Consider the following 17,550-nt stretch of genomic DNA (forward strand, 5'->3'; position numbering starts at 1 on the left):
AGGGCAGAGTGTTGAGAATTCACTGTTCGGATGGGTTAGTATAGCAGTTCAGTGGATGAGCCCTGGTGGGGTGTGAACCCTTCTGTTCCTTGAGGCGTGATCCAGATTGTTTGGTACATTGGTATGAGTGATCGATAGCCGATTGTTGAATTTTGTCTTGTGAAATCAGAGGAGCAGTGAGTTATCAGGGTTTGAGGTTCAAGGGGTGACTATCATGGTGATACCATGAGTGGGCGGTCTGGCGGCGGGCCAGACGACTAGAGTTTCCGATTTTGGGAAGGTCAGAAAGGGGTATCTTAGCGGCAAAGTGTTCGATTTTGGTTCTGGATTTGGGAGTTCCTGTTTGGACTCAGACATCCATGGAAAGATAGTGGTGGGATATGAGGTCCTTTTTATTGGTGCTTCTTGGGTTTTTTTTGGTTTCAATCTGAGTGTTGATAAGAAGCGATTTCGAGGGCGAAATCTAATTAAGTGGGAGAGAATTGTAACATCCTGATTCGGATTGTCCATGATTAGGGTTCGTGGGCCACGAACCGGGCATGAGGAAGTCTCGGGTTGTGGCGAGTTGCTAGAATCGTAAGGCATCTCATCACCTTCCCGTAGGTATGAGGATCTTTGGAATCGGAGTTATATCAAATAAGCTATGGAAATTTGAAGATTTGGCAAGATGAGTCCCTAAAGTGGAGAAGTGTGGCATCGAAGTACGCTGGGTGTACGTATGCGTACGCTTAGCGTACAAATGCACGTATTCCTTAAGCAAGAGCCACCTAGTACGCTGGGCGTACCAGATGGTATGCTGGGCGTACTAGGCACAGAAGGTAAACCCTAATATTTGAGGTGACCCTATATAAAGAATGAGATGGCCTCATTCCTGGCTACCTTTCTCAGAGAGCAAACCCTCCAAAACCCTAGTCCTTCATTCTTGGAGCTTGTATGTGTATTTAAGAGCTTTTGAGAGTTTTGTGTGCCCTTGAGGAGAAGTAGAAGCCTTGAAGAATAAGGAGTTGGAGTCCAAGCTTCTAGATCCGAGCATATCTGAGTTGGGAGCTTCTTTTTGAGGTATAAAGCTTCAAACTTTACCTTTCTTTTGTTTTAAGTATGTTAATGGGGTATTTTAGGGTTTTATCCCAAAAAGGTGGAGACTTGATGAGATCCTGAACTCCAGAGACTAAGACCCTCCCCTTTTGAGCTTATTAGTGGTGTAATGTCATAAAAATGAGACCTTGGGTGTTGGAACCAAGTTATGCATGAGATAAGAGCTTAATGGGTAAAGAGAATAAGTGTTTCGTTTGTTTGTGACTTCTTCAGCCATGCAAAGGCTTAAAGTCGTTAACTTTATGGAGTAGGAGATGTTAGGAAGTCCAGATCCAAGAGATGAGTTAAGGTCTTAACGGGTTAAGACCCAGAAATTAGTTTAAGCAAAACTGAGAGTACGCCCCGCGTACTGGGCTGAGGTCCCCGATCAGAATTGTGTATGCTTGAGTACGCTGAGCGTACCAAAAGGAGGTACACCCCGCGTAACTCCTCTATGGGCTTTTGGGCTAAGTGATGTGTTGGGCCTTGAGTGTTGTGCCTGGGGTTCGGGCTTCACGCAATAGAGCCTTGGATCAGAGAATCATAGGTATGTGCTTTGGGCCCTTGAGTTGGGCTTGCCTTTTTGTTTGGGAATTGGGCCTTGTGTGGGCCAATTTATTATTGGGCCTTGGTGGGCCCAATGGATATAGGTCATTGATGGACTGGTTGGTGGTCTACCTTTAGACCCAACGAGTGAGAGTTTGGGTCGAGTTTCTAATTAGGATAATTTTGGGTTTGGCACAGAGTTAAGGGTCGGGGCGTAGCAGCAGCGTTTATAGGGGCTGATCATCATCCAAGGTGAGTCTTCTCACTATATATTACCTAGAGTGGTATTTATGTGTAGACCAGAGGGTCTTGTATGCTATGTGTATATATGAGATTATGTGCATTGTGTTATATGTATGTTATGTGTTGTATAGACCGGACCGGAGGGTCCAACGAGATAGACCGGACCGAAGGGCCCAACGATATAGACCGGACCGAAGGGTCCAACGACACGGACTGGACCGAAGGGTCCGACGAGCTATGACCGGACCAGAGGGTCCAACGAGCTACGGGACTGGAGGGTCCCGCTGAGACACATCGACCGGAGGGTCGTACTGTAGCCTCGAGTGGCGTATGTGTTGTATGTGGTATTTTGGGGAACTCACTAAGCTTCGTGCTTACCGTGTTATGTGTTATGTGTTTCAGGTATCTCAGAGGATCGCGGGAAGGCACCGGCTTGATTGTACACACCAGAGAAAGAGTTATGTTTTGAGGATCCTGGATTTTTAATGGAGCTGTGTTTTGTAATTTGAATAAACGAGATTTCCATACAATATGTTATGAAAAGTATGCGATTTTAAAATGAAAAATCTGTTTGAAAACTTACGGTGTTACACATATGAGTCGAAGTTTATCTGTTCCTTCTTGGATTAGAAGTGATATCTAGGCCCCTCGATGATTTTGTGTTGAACTATGTACCGGGCCCGGTCAGAACTAAGTTGATGTGTTCAATTAAGTTTTATGTCAAACAAATCGGAAACTAAGAAACAAACTGCTGGACAATAAGTAAGACATTGTTCCATGTATTTGTCCGTCTGATATCTAGAACAGAGGATTATATGATCACTTATCTTAAATGGCGTATCATTATCGTCTCAGTTCCGCGAGACCTTGAAAGAACTACGATTGCCGATCGGTTCCTGAAGTCATTCTTGCAGTTATAGTTATTAGACTTATCCAAGTGGGAGACTGTTGGATTAGGTATCTAAGTTCATAACTATTTCTGGAATGTACTTGACCCGATTAGCTTGGTCCATTTGGGTTGCATGGCATTGCAACACTTGGATAGACTAAATGAGAGAAAGGACACTTAAGGTTTTTAATATATTATAAGTTCTAATATATTAATAATATTATTTAATTAGTATTGATCAAAGAATTAATTTGGAATTAATTAAGTGATCAAAAAGAGACTAATTAAATATATGGGGTTGATTGTGTAAATCATCTATTCTTGTATAGTGGGCTAATGATCCATGGTTTGTATGGATTGGGTTAAAACCCATAAGGTGCTCCATGGATAATCCATGGAGGTTACAAACCCATGGATCATGGAATATGAAAAGACATGACAATTAGGGTTTACATGGTGTAACCCTACTTGTGTCACAACTATATAAAGACCCCTTGTGTAGAAAAATCGGCACTATTACAAGCAAGTAAAGAGGGCTAGCCGATTTTGAGGTTTAGTGAACTTCTCTCAAGGTCATTCCAAGTGTTGTGGTGTTGTGTGAGACATTTGAGGCATCACACTTGAGGTGCTAGGCTCACAAGGTTCTCAAGGAATCCAAACAACAAAAAAGTATGTTCTTCTAGCATTTATGTTTAAAAGTTCCCCACGCTATGCTAGATAGGTTAAGAACCTTGGAAAATCAATTTTGCATGTATCATAGTAAAACATAGATCCAAGGTTTCTAGGGTTGCATGTACACCTTAGAAGTGTTAGAATGCTCTAAACCCTTCAATATGTGCACATGATTGATTGGGGTTGAGGCTTACCGCTTTGTGCAAGAGCCAACATACCAAGGCATTCCAACCCGATGGTTGTGGGCCGAGAGTATTCCATCCCGAGGATGATTGGACTCATAGTATGTGGGCATTCCAACCCGATGGTTATGGGCCGAGGGTATTCCATCTCGAGGATGATTGGACCCATAGTATGTTGGCAATCCAACCCGATGGTTGAGAGCCTGGAGCATTCCAACCCGATGGTTGATTGGGCCCATAGTATGTTGTTATTATATGTGTGTTATTTGTTGTGCGGGTATTTTGGGGGAACTCACTAAGCTTCGGGCTTACAGTTTTGGATTTTATTTCAGGTACTTCAGATGATCGCGGGAAGGCGAAGACGTGATCGTGCACCTCCTCACATGTTATGATTTTGATTTCTGGGACACTCTGATATGAAACTATTTTGAAAACATTTTGTAATAACTAATGGTTTTTTAATGTTTGAAAAAGTTTTAAATTTTCACGAATTTTATGGATGTTACACTTAGGGTAAAAGACTATTTTACCTTTCCCTTTACTGGGCCTAAATATGAAAGCCCAAAACCTTAAAATGGCCAAACTAGCCCAAAATTCCAACTGGCTAGTACACCCCACGTACTCGTCGCGATCACTTACGAGACTCAAACCAGTATGTGCACCGTACTCAAACATACGCCCAACATACTGTTGGGTTTTAGTATACTACAACATCCTATGGTGCACATACAACCCTAAATACCTTGGATCTATGTTTTCTCTATTATATATGCAAATGGTTTCCAAGGCATTAAACCTATAACTAGCATGCATTTGACATAAACCATATAATATACTAGTTAGGGAAACATACCTTTTATGTGGCTTGAAGTCTTGATGTATTTGGCCTTAAGAGCTTAGCACCAATAGTATGAAATTCCACAAATGGAATCACAACACACCTAGGACAAAGGTGGCTCTTGAGAGAGAATTTCATGCACCAAAACACCTCCATATTTCTCTAAGAAAAGAAGTCGTGATTTTGGCTATGGAGTAACCTATTTATATGTAGGATTCCAAGGGTCATGGGTATAACCCATAATCCATACCCATGGGTTTTATGATCCATGGTTCATGTGGCCCAACTCTTTATGTATCCATACATAAACTTGGTCCAACATGGATCATAAGCCCAACACATATAAATATAACTAATTATCATAATTAGTCCCCATAGATTTAATTGGTCTCTTTTGATCACTAAATTAATTCCAAATTAATTCTTGATCGATACTAATTAAAACATATGATTTCATATTAATATATTATAACTTATAATATATTAATAAACCATAAATAACCTTCTCTCAAAAGTCCATCCTAACAAATTGTCCTGATGATATGCAACCCAAATGGACCATGCTACTCTCGGGTCAAGTACATACCAATAATAGTTATGGGCTTAGACATCTAATCCAACAGTCTCCCACTTGGATAAGTCTAAAACTATTGTTGCAAGTACGACTTCATAACCCGACTAGCAATCGTAGCTCTTAAAGCCGCTGTCGAACTCTGAACAAATCAATGACGCGTCCATTAGATAAGGGATCATATATTCCTCCATTCTAGATATCATATGGACTGAGACATGGATTATAATCATTCTCTCTGTCCATTTGTTGTTTCCTGATTTTTGATTTATGATGACTGACTGATTGAACAAATCAAATCAGTCCTGGCTTGGCCAAGCACTCACATGTGTCATCGCTAAATCATCGAGGGGCCACATATATCGCTTTTATCCCGAAGGTAAAAGGAATGGATAAACTTCGACTCATATGGCTTGTTCTACTACTTGTTGAATCATACACAAAGGCACGTTTTATAACATCGAGTTACCAATGCGTTTTCGTGCAATCAATGTATAACCAACTCATAGTAACAACTCATATCTCTAGGTTTGAAGAATATAAGATATTATCGTCTCATGATCACTCGTGATAAAATCCATGAAGTGATTCAAATGAGCGCGGGTTGAATCCAATACTCAGAACTTATGAGCACTCATGAGTGTTGTAGTACCACTTTGTCCACCAACTTGGACCTCTACAAACCAACTCATGACAGTCTTGATTCATATCTACTTCCAACATATGACCGACTGTGGATGGTTTGAATAACTTAATCATTCACGAAGAGCGACTTAGTTATTCTGGAAGTCAAAACATGCAAAGTGAAACACAAGAATAAATGAATCAAATATGGTATCAAACCCTATGAATATAAATAAACACTTTTATTTATCACCATACTGATTACTCATTATTCATTGTTTCGGTTTTATCAACTTTATACTTGAATTAAAAACACTAGTTGTCCCATGCTCCAAGCATGTACGCTATGTTTTTCTTAAACAATAGCTTTGCCATACACCAAGTATGCACTCTATGTTTGTCTATGATCCTTACTTTGTGAAATAAACCAATTAAACATAATTTCAATGATTCTAATTTCATACTCCCAAATCCTTATCGAAAAATGTGAGAATTTCAAATTCCTATCATTTATCGAAATCTGTTTAGATTTTAAACTTATATGCACTGACCCTCCTGTAATGAATATGTACAAAGTCACAAAGAATTGTCAACAGTCATTATAAGGTATTCCAATGGAGATCAACTCCATGGAAACTAAGTCTCATATTCAAAGTACATTGCTTTGGACATGCTTCTTGCATTAAGTTTTCTAATCTTACACATATAACTTCCACCTATGGAGACAACTCCATATTCTCATTTTGACTATCACTTCTGAATAAGAGATGCCTCTTTTCAGAATATGTCAATATGGTCCTTCCAAAATTAGCACTATACTTCCAACTGTCCCTGAGCAACCAATCTTTGGTAAACCTCAGATTGTCCTCGACAATTGCTTAATCATTTTAGTCATATCCAATTCTAGACCTTTTCCCTTCTTAATGCCTCTGGGCATTTGGAAAAATTTAGAAATGACAAATATTATAGCACATGCAATCGATCCTGTACCCAAAGCAAATGGTACACGATTCATGATGTCTCACATAAAGACATGATTCTAGACCAGTCTTTTGCTACAATATTTTTATTTGCCATGTTTTCAAAATTTGACTACGAAGAGGGATGCCGTAATCATAATCGAATTTTGAGAACGTAATATATAGAATTTCCTTAAGTTGAACCAATCCAACATGAAATTCATATATATATTCTTGACTAAAGATGATTAAGGTCTCAATCTAAGCCTTTAGAACTGAAATAAGTATATCCTCTCCCTTAATTATAGCAAAACAACTTTTTCAATCCCTTCAGCCTCACGAATTGAAACTTTTGTTTTCTATAATTAACATTTCTAACTTGCAACACTAACAATAATTATCATGCTCCCACTAACATGATGATTATTAGCATAACACTTATGCTCCCACTAGCTTTGACATGTACTCAGAAATTAGCTGGACTTCTAGAAATCAATACTTTATTGACTTTCTTACCAAAGTTCAGATTTCTGATACGAGATGCTTTGACAAAACTTTATCAAAATCATACACCTTTCCTTAGATAGCATGCATGTGTGTCTAAACAATTTCAGAACTATGAAAAGGGATGCCGTAATCATAGTCTCAATTGTTTAGACCTTTTGCCATCTGCTTCAAATCTACTTGGTGGAAGTGTTTCCTCACCATCATTTTCATGAATCGGAGAGAAACCTTATGACCCTTAGATTTTATGGTGTATGTGTTCTTATCCATGTGAATCGTCAAAACCATAGTCACAAGACAAGGATAATGACAAATCCAAACTCATATGGACTGAACTTATGCAATCTTAACTTCTTGCCACCTGTCAGTACAGGGCCTGCCATTGCTTCCAAGTTGTTATGCAACCAATTGAGAACTTTCAGAACTCCTATGCAAAGCCAACTTTAACTGGAATGGGCACAGAATATGTCAACACGATAGGTTATAAACCTCAAGTCGTGTGCTAGTGAAGAACCTCAGGTTTTATTCTTGATTAGTTCTTGAAATTCTTTTTAGGATCTTTAAGACTCCCACTATCCTCTTGACATATAAGACTATCTTGCGAAATATTCAAGAGATAGTGCGGATTCTTTATCAATACAAACACTTCACACAATTGGCCTTAGTTGGTCTTTGTTTTATCCAAAACATCACAACTTACCAATTTCAAATGTACAAGAGTAGGACACTTTTACTCTTACATTTGACAAGTGTTTTAAACCTTTCTTTAAGATATGTCACTCAAGTTACAATCTTGGAGTATGACTCTAAGAATTGTTTTGGAACGAAGTATGACTCATCTTCCTGAGCTAACCATTTCAACAATTCATGACTCCTCTTCGTAGTCATAAGAATGCACTAAGATGACCTTTAGAGGACTAATTGTGATATGATTTCTAAATCATTAAGATGATCACAAACATGATACTAAAGTACTCTCCCATCTTTTCAGATTTGAGAAACTTTTATCTTTCTGCCTAATTTGATTCTTCCCATTCGTTCTGCCATACATTGAGACTTTTCCAATGTTTCAGAATTATACTTAAACTTGTAAGTATAACCATATTTACTAAACTTTAGTAAATCAAATAGTCTTAACGAGCTTTGTGGTGGACATGACCAGTGCACAAGAATGTGTACTCGATCCCTTTAGTCCTTTACTTGACTCACACATCCATGTGAACAAGTAATTAGTCTTGATTTTCCAATGCTTGAAAGTTCTCATTCATCATACTATTCAACTTGCATGATTCCAAGTTTCGGTCCAATTGAAACTTGGGTGATGAGGAACTTTCCTGATTTGGTAAATTTAGACACTACCACAAATGAAAGAATCAAATCCATTTTCCAATATTGCTGTCAGTGGAATCATATAAGCAACAATTTTCCACAAATGCCATTGTAAGGATACTTCAAATAAACAAAATTAAACAATTTTCTTTTATTTTAAAACTTTGCGGAAAAACTTATCCTTACAATCTACATGGAAAATTGATGTTATCTATTCCTTAGCAATATATCATAACTTCTTAAGCAACCGCTCAAAATTCTGATGCGATCGAAATCCACCTTCGCGATCAGAATTAGCATATACTTCCTTTAAGATTTCTCTCTATTCTTTGATTCTTAAAACATCAACATGTGACCCAGTCACATCATGTAATGAGGATCTCAGAATATAACTTAACAGAGTTAGATAATGGGCTCTACCTGATGTAGAGTCAAACTTATTCACTTTAACATCCTTAGGTAAATTTGGCAGCTTTGCAATCAACGCCCTTTACTTTGGCAAAATAAACATATGGACCCTTTGGTAATGGGACTATCTCAGACTTAGCCTTTCTCTTTACCATTTGGTCAACCGGGTTGACTATGGCCAATCCCTTTCCATTGGGAAGAGAATGCTTTTTCTGGATTTCCACTGTCACCATTGTCACTGTCCATAAATTTTTTTTGGAAGTTGATCTTCTAATCAAATTTGCTTTACTATCGTTCCAAATCATTGCTGATTCAGCAGCACCAAGCAAATAGATATGATCATTAAGGTTCATGTCATAGTCTGTTTCATAGTAGTCCCAAAGGAACTCACTATGTGACTTAGAAAGTGATTGAACATCCAACTTTCTCAAGACTTTGACACCCAACTCTCCCGGCTTGTCAATATGTGACTTCATCTCTAAGATGTGATCACACATAGACCTTGCTTGCCATTAGGGCTTGAGTGACCTTGAACTTGTGGGTTAGGGAGAATAATTGGAGGAGGTGGATGAAGAGAAGTATGACTTCCATGAGCCAAACTCGGGAAGTCATATTCATTAGGAAAGCTTGGTTTGGGAAGATCATTGTTGTCTAAACCAGACATCAACAATGGGAGAAATTCACGTAAAGTTGATTTAAGTCCTTAATATAACACTCAATATGATATATTAAGGCTAGGACCCAACAAACTATTTTATAACTTGGAAGAGGGATGCCGTAATCCAAGCTATAAAATATTTGAAGGTAGGTGAATGACGATTCACCAATTTCCACCAAGATAAACGAAATGTATTATTAGGTTTTAATTGGTTTTGAAACTCCTAGATTCTTTTGAGATTCATTGAACTTTTCAATGGCATGTTTCAATCTCGAGTGTGCCCTTCAGGTTTTGTGACTAGGATGTCGAGGATCACAAAACAAGGTGTGAAGTAACCATGCAAATATACTTGGTACCCTTAATATTTACCCCTCAATCGATGTGCCGGTTAACCACACACGCTCCAATGATACTATGATAAACATTAAGTTACCCTTTTCCTACCTTGTTAAGTCCAGGTTAATGTGCCGGTTAACCACACACGCTCCACTAACAGCTTAAACAAAGTGCAAAGTGTAATTTCATGGATTAGCACCTTATTCACATTTTCCTAAGTAACTAAGATTAGGAATTTATAAGTGTTTAGTTACTTAGTATTTATCATTATACTTATAATGAAGGGAGAATTATAGTCCTTGTCCTACCTGTTCGGCTAACGACCCTCCATCGGTCAAGGAAGCGGTGAGTGAGAGTGGACACCCATTAAACTACCATTTTATAGGCAGTAACCTTATACCCCCTTATAGACCGGCTTAGTGAATGAGGCCTACTAATGGTAAGACGACTTTATCTTATACATATCTATATAATTAAAATTATAATAATAGTATAAGGGTTGAATTTTAAACTTTTAAAATTCTAAGGTCTAGTTTGGAATTAAAGTATACATGGGGGGTAACTTTACAAATTCCAAAACTTGAGGACAAGTTTTGAAACCTTTGAAAACTCTTGGATTTTTCATAACTTATGAGTTTAATTAAGGTTTAATGAAAAAAAAAATTCAAGTTCCATAACTTGAGAACAAGTTATGGAAGACATTAAATCATTTAATGATGACATTAAAAATAGTGAATCTTCTATTTTCATAACCTATGAGACTTAATGACACTTTAAAAAGAAAAACTCTTCACTTTCCATAACTTGAGGACAAGTTATGGAGTTCATAAAAACCATTAAGATCAAATATTCCAATTAACACAATAATCAAATAATTTTTCTATGATCTAGATTAAACTCATAAGTAAAGATAATTCACATCAACAATTTTCAAGAAATTAGATAATCATATAAACTAATACAAATCTTGAAACTTTGACAATTATCCTTTGAAGACTCTTGGAATTCATAACCTAAAGAGTTAATAAATGAGACATTTCACATCCATAACTTATGGAAATTTAAAAACTCTTAAGATCATAACTTTAAAAAAAACTTTTGAGTTCCAAAATTTTATGACAAAATTTGTAACTCCTTAAAACCATTTAGATCAAACTTTTAAAACAAATAAAATAATCATATCATTCTATCTTTTAGTAAATTGACCTAATTCAACTCTTGTAGTAAAGTGACTCAAATTTTATAAATAATTAGTTTTTCATAAAATCAAGTAATTATCATAAAATTTGACAAACTTCATGTTTTTTTTTTCTTTTTTTTTTCCTTCAACTTGAAAAAAAAATACATTTGCATCAAATATAATAGAAAACAACCCATGGCTCTGATACCACTCTTGGGTTTTAGTATACTACAACATCCTATGGTGCACATCCAACCCTAAATACCTTGGATCTATGTTTTCTCTATTATACATGCAAATGGTTTCCAAGGCATTAAACCTATAACTAGCATGCATTTGACATAAACCATATAATATACTAGTTAGGGAAACATACCTTTTATGTGGCTTGAAGTCTTGATGTATTTGGCCTTAAGAGCTTAGCACCAATAGTATGAAATTCCACAAATGGAATCACAACACACCTAGGACAAAGGTGGCTCTTGAGAGAGAATTCCATGCACCAAAACACCTCCATATTTCTCTAAGAAAAGAAGTCGTGATTTTGGCTATGGAGTAACCTATTTATATGTAGGATTCCAAGGGTCATGGGTATAACCCATAATCCATACCCATGGGTTTTATGATCCATGGTTCATGTGGCCCAACTCTTTATGTATCCATACATAAACTTGGTCCAACATGGATCATAAGCCCAACACATATAAATATAACTAATTATCATAATTAGTCCCCATAGATTTAATTGGTCTCTTTTGATCACTAAATTAATTCCAAATTAATTCTTGATCGATACTAATTAAAACATATGATTTCATATTAATATATTATAACTTATAATATATTAATAAACCATAAATAACCTTCTCTCAAAAGTCCATCCTAACAAATTGTCCTGATGATATGCACCCCAAATGGACCATGCTACTCTCGGGTCAAGTACATACCAATAATAGTTATGGGCTTAGACATCTAATCCAACACATACTAGTCAAAGGTCCTTTCTCTCAACAAGCGACTTAACCTATTAAGACTTTGACGTCCAAACTTCAGATCGACTCCCAAATGATGTCTTAATCCATAAAGTCGGTGACTTTACCAACTTGCATGGCTCACAAGGACCCAATACTAAACCCTACATCCAAAACACCTCACAAGGTCCACGACTCATGCATGGTTGAAACAAAACCATCAAGACTCGATTTTTATACTTCAAGGAGCTCAAATCTACTAATAAATGTCACTCTAAGGTTCTGGAGTAGCCCATACTCCCAAGAACCAAAAGCTCCTAAATCTACCCATAAATGAGATCTCAACAAAGGAACCATCAAGGTAAGAACTTTTTGCCTCCAGAAGCTTGCAATGAAGAAGATAGCTCTGGATATTGAGGCTCCAACTCCAAAGTTGCACCACCACCAAGTCTCTTCTTCTTCTAATGCACCAAAAAGGGCCAAAACTCAACCAATAGCTCAAGAATGCACCAAAGATGGCTAGGGTTTCGTGGGGTATCTATAGAGGGAAGGAGGAGGATGATGGGAAATGTCTTGAGTCCATAATGATGCTTAAATAGGTTCCAAACCCTAAAAATTAGGGTTTCTCTCTGGACAACGTACGCCCAACATACTCACCTCCCCCAAAAAGTTACACTTCCCCTCTGGAGACCAAATTTGCACATAACTTAAAAACATAGGTCGAAACAATAAATATCTTGGAACCGAGTGTTACAATTCTTCCCTACTTGAATTAGACTTTGTCCCTGAAGTCCGTTGCCACAAATAATTTCGGGTAATGCTCCCTCATCTCGTCCTCAGGCTCCCGCATCCACTCTGAACCCTTTTCGGTGTTGTCACTGCACCTTCACGAGATCCACCACCTTGTTCTGCAAGGTCTTCGTCCTCCTATTAAGGATCGCCACTGGTCTCTCTATATAATTCAGGCGATCGTCCACCTGAATGTCCTCCAATGGAACCACTGCGGAATCATCAACCAAACACTTCTGCAGCTGCGAGACATGAAAAGTGATGTGAATCTGACTGAGCTCCTCTGGCAGCTCCAAACGATATGCAACCCTGCCCACCCGGGCTATCACCCTGAAAGGACCAATATACCTGGGGCCTAGCTTACCCTGCTTCATGAATCGTATGACACATTTCCAAGGTGACACCTTTCCAAGGTGACACCTTAGGAGTACCATGTCCCCAACCTGGAACTCCAAGTCTGACCATCTCCTATCTGCATAACTCTTTTGTCAACTTTGTGCTATCTGAAGTGTGCTACGAACATGTTGAATTAATTTTGTCGTCTTGAATACCACCTACGTACTCTCTATAACTCGTTGACTGACCTCACCCCAACATATCGGGGTCCTACACTTTCTCCCATAGAGCATCTCAAAAGGAGGCCGTTCAATGTTGGCGTGATAACTGTTGTTATACGAAAATTCCGCCAACGGAATATACGTATCCCAACTACCGCCAAAATCCAAAACACATGCCCGCAGCATGTCTTCCAATATCTGGATAGTCCACTCGCTCTGACCATTAGTCTGCGGGTGGGAAGCCGTGTTGAAATAAAATCGAGTACCCAACTCCTCGTGGAATCTCTTCCAGAACATGTAATTAAACCGAACATCCCTATCCGAGACCACCAAAACTGGCACCCCGTGCCTTGCCACCACCTCTCGAATGTAGATATCGGCTAGCTTCTCCGCCGAAATACTCTCCTTGATCGAAATGAAATACACGTTCTTGGTCAATCGGTCCATGATGACCCATATCGAATCCACTACGCGCGCCGTCTGAGTCAATTTGGGAATAAAATACATCGTAATCTCCTCCCATTTCCAAACGGGAATACCCAACGACTCCATTTTGATGTGGGATCGTTGATGCTCGGCCTTGACTTTCCTACAAGTCAAGCACTCCTCCACATACCAAGCCACATCCCGCTTCATGCATGGCCACCAGTAGTCAAGTCAGAGATCTCTATACATCTTTGTCACTCCGGGAGGAATAGAAAACCTCGACTTGTGTGCCTCCTCCATCAACACCTGATGAGCACCACCCCAATATGGAACCCACACCTTCCGATGAAGGTTAAATAACCCTCGGTTATCATAATAAAAGGAAACACTAGAGATGCTCTAGATTCCGTTCCCCCTCTTTACAGAGGTTCTAGAATTGCCCAATGCTCAACTATTGAACATTGTCACCTTTAGTCCCTGTACTTTTAATTAATTCATTTAATCCCAAAATTAATTCCAAATTAATTTCTGATTAAATATTAATTATACAATATGATTTCTAATTAATACATTATTTCCATAATACGTTAATAAATCATTTATTTTGATTTCTAATTAATTTATTAACCAAGTAATAAATTAATAAATCATTATTCTCTCTCTAAAAGTCATCCTATTTAATTGCTAGATTTGAAGGCAACCCAAGAGGATTGTGCTACTATCAATTTAAGTATATACCAATAGTTATGGGCTTATGTTGGATTAGGTGTCTAAGCCCATAACTATAATTGGTATGTACTTGACCTGAGAGTAGCATGGTCCATTCCGGGTTGCCTTCATCAGGACAATTTGATAGGATGGATATTTGAGTAAGAGGTTATTTGTGATTTATTAATATATTATAAGTATAATATATTAATTGAGAAATCATATTATTTAATTAGTATTGATCAAGAATTGATTTTGAATTAATTTAGTGATCAAAAGAGACTAATTAAATTAACGGGGACTGGTTGAGTCAATCAGTAATATTTATAGTTTGGACCAATGATCCATAGTGATTAGGATGGACTAATTCTATGTGGGAGTCCATGAAGAGTTAGTCCATAAGGCCCATCATATGGATTATTGGATTGCTTAAAGGCTTAAGTAAATGGACTAGGGTTTACAAGTTAAACCTTAGGAATTCCAACTATATATGTGTAACCCCTTTAGCCAAAATCAGACCTAAGAGTGACAGTGCATGAGTATGGACGATTTTTGGTGCCTAACCTCTCTCTCATTTGTCTTCCAATTGTTCATGATGTTTGTGACTTGTTTGAGGCACAAAAATTGGGGTGTCGAGCTCTTGAAAGGCCAAAATACAACACGCTACAACAAGAGGTAATCTTCTAACTTACTTTTATGATTTATATGTCAAATTGTATGCTAGTTGTAGGCTTCATGCTTCGGAAATTTTATTGCATGTATAATTAGAGAAAACTTAGATCCAAAGCTATTACGGTTGTATGTGCACCATAGGAGTGTTATAGTACACAAAACCCAACAACGTTGACACCTAATCCAACAGTATCTCACTTGGATGAGTATAATAACTATAATTGCAAGTATAACTTCAAAACTGACTGGTAAATTGTAGCTACCAAAAGCCGTTGTCGAACTCTGACCCAGTCAGTAACGTGTCCTTAGATAAGTGATCAAATATTCATCCGTTCTACAAGATATCGTATGGACATGAGACATGGATTATAACCAATATCTCTGTCCAAGATTTGTTTCCCGATTTCTGATTTATAACGACTGAAATCAGGCTGCTAATTAAACACATCAATTCAGCCCAGGCTTGGCCAAGCGCTTTAGATGTCAACATCAAATCATCGAGGGGCCCACATATATTGTTTTTCCCGTTAGGGTAAAAGGAATGGATAAACTTCGAATTATATGCTTGCACTATTCACCCATCAGATCATACACAACAATACGTTTTATAACATCAAGTTACTGATGCGTTTACGTATTATAAATACATAAGTAACTTGTAAACAACAACTCATATATCTCAGTTTCAATAATATAAGATATTATCGTCTCAAAAATACTCGTGATAAAATCCATGAAGTAATTCTGTAAGAGTGAGTTTATCCAATACTTAAAATCCCCATTTTCCAAGTACTCATGAACATTGCAACAAAACTATTGTTATGTCTAATCCCCATAGACAGTCTACAATTCAATTCATGACAGTCTTGATTCACTACTTACTTCCAAAAGTATGATCGAATGTGGATGTTTGAATAATCCAATTATTCGGTAAGTAAAACATGCAAAGTGAAACACAATAATAACCTAATTAACTATCGTCTCAAAACTATTGAATATAAATAAAACCATTATTATTTAATCACCATATTAATTAGACTTTATTTATTGTATAATGTTTCGAGTAATCAACTAAACACTCATCAGTCATGTTGTGCATACTATGTCTATATATGGTTCTTCCTTTGTTAACAAATCAGTTGGACATTATTCTAATGATGTCCGTTTCATAATTCCAAATTCTTATTACAACGTGCAATATCCTTTTGTGATGACGTGGCTTCAAAGTCACAGAGACTTTGCCAATGATATTACAAAATGTTTCATTGAAAATTTGTTACTTAAAATTATTTCATGGTAACGAAGTCTCAAATTCAAGATACAATTCTTGAACACCTTTTTGCATTAAGGTTCCTAAATCACGTATAGATTCTAATCATCAACTCCCACTATGGAAACGTTTCCATATTCCCATATGACCATCAATTTTGATCAAGAATCATCCCAATCTAAAGCATGTCACTATGGTCCTTCCAACCAATACTATACTGTCAACTGCCCACAAGTAACCAATCCTTTGGTATGACCTCAGAATGTTCTTGGCAGTTATTTAACAACTTTAGTCACACCAAGTTCTAGTCCTTTTTCCTCTCAATGCCCTAGGCATTTGGAAAAATCAGAACAAGTGAATATTATAGCATATGAGATCAGTCCTATATCTGAAGCATATGGGACTTGACACATAATTTCCTACATAGAGACCTGATGTCTGATCAGTCTCTGCTATAATATTTCCATATATCGAATTTCCTATGTTGAATCATTTCAACACGATATTCATATATGTTAAAGACTAAGTTTTATTAAACTTTCAATCTAAACTTTTAGAATTGAAATGAAGTATAAATGCCCTCTCCCCCAAATCTTATTATAGCGAAACAATTCCCAAACGTTGCAACTTGCAAATTGAAAACCTTGTTTCCTATAAATTGTATTTCCAACTTGCAACATTAAACATAACATTTATGCTCCCACTAGCATAACAATTATACTCCCACTAGCATAACAATTATGCTCCCACTAGCTTTAACATGTATCCGGAAATCAACTGGACTTCTAGAAATCAATACTTTTTGACTTTCTTACTAAAATGCATATTTCTGATACGTAATGCTTCGAGAAGTCTTCATCCAGGCTTCTCAAGCTCATACACCTTTCATTTTATAGCATATATGTGTGTTTAAACCCTTTCAGAACTTATATCTATAATTCCTGAACGTTCAAACTATTTCTTGTCATTTCTCACAATTCGAACTATGAAAATGGATGCCATAATCATATGCAAATTTGAGAACGCAATTACCACAACCGCTAACCTTAATGATATCTATCAGATCTTCTAAAATCTACTAGCGGAAGTGTTTCCTCATAATCATTTTCATGAATTAGAGTGGAACCTTTTACCACTTATATTT

This window comes from Lactuca virosa, chromosome 5 (assembly GCF_052849685.1).
Source record: "Lactuca virosa cultivar CGN04683 chromosome 5, Lactuca_virosa_CGN04683_v6, whole genome shotgun sequence".
Taxonomy (NCBI): domain Eukaryota; kingdom Viridiplantae; phylum Streptophyta; class Magnoliopsida; order Asterales; family Asteraceae; genus Lactuca; species Lactuca virosa.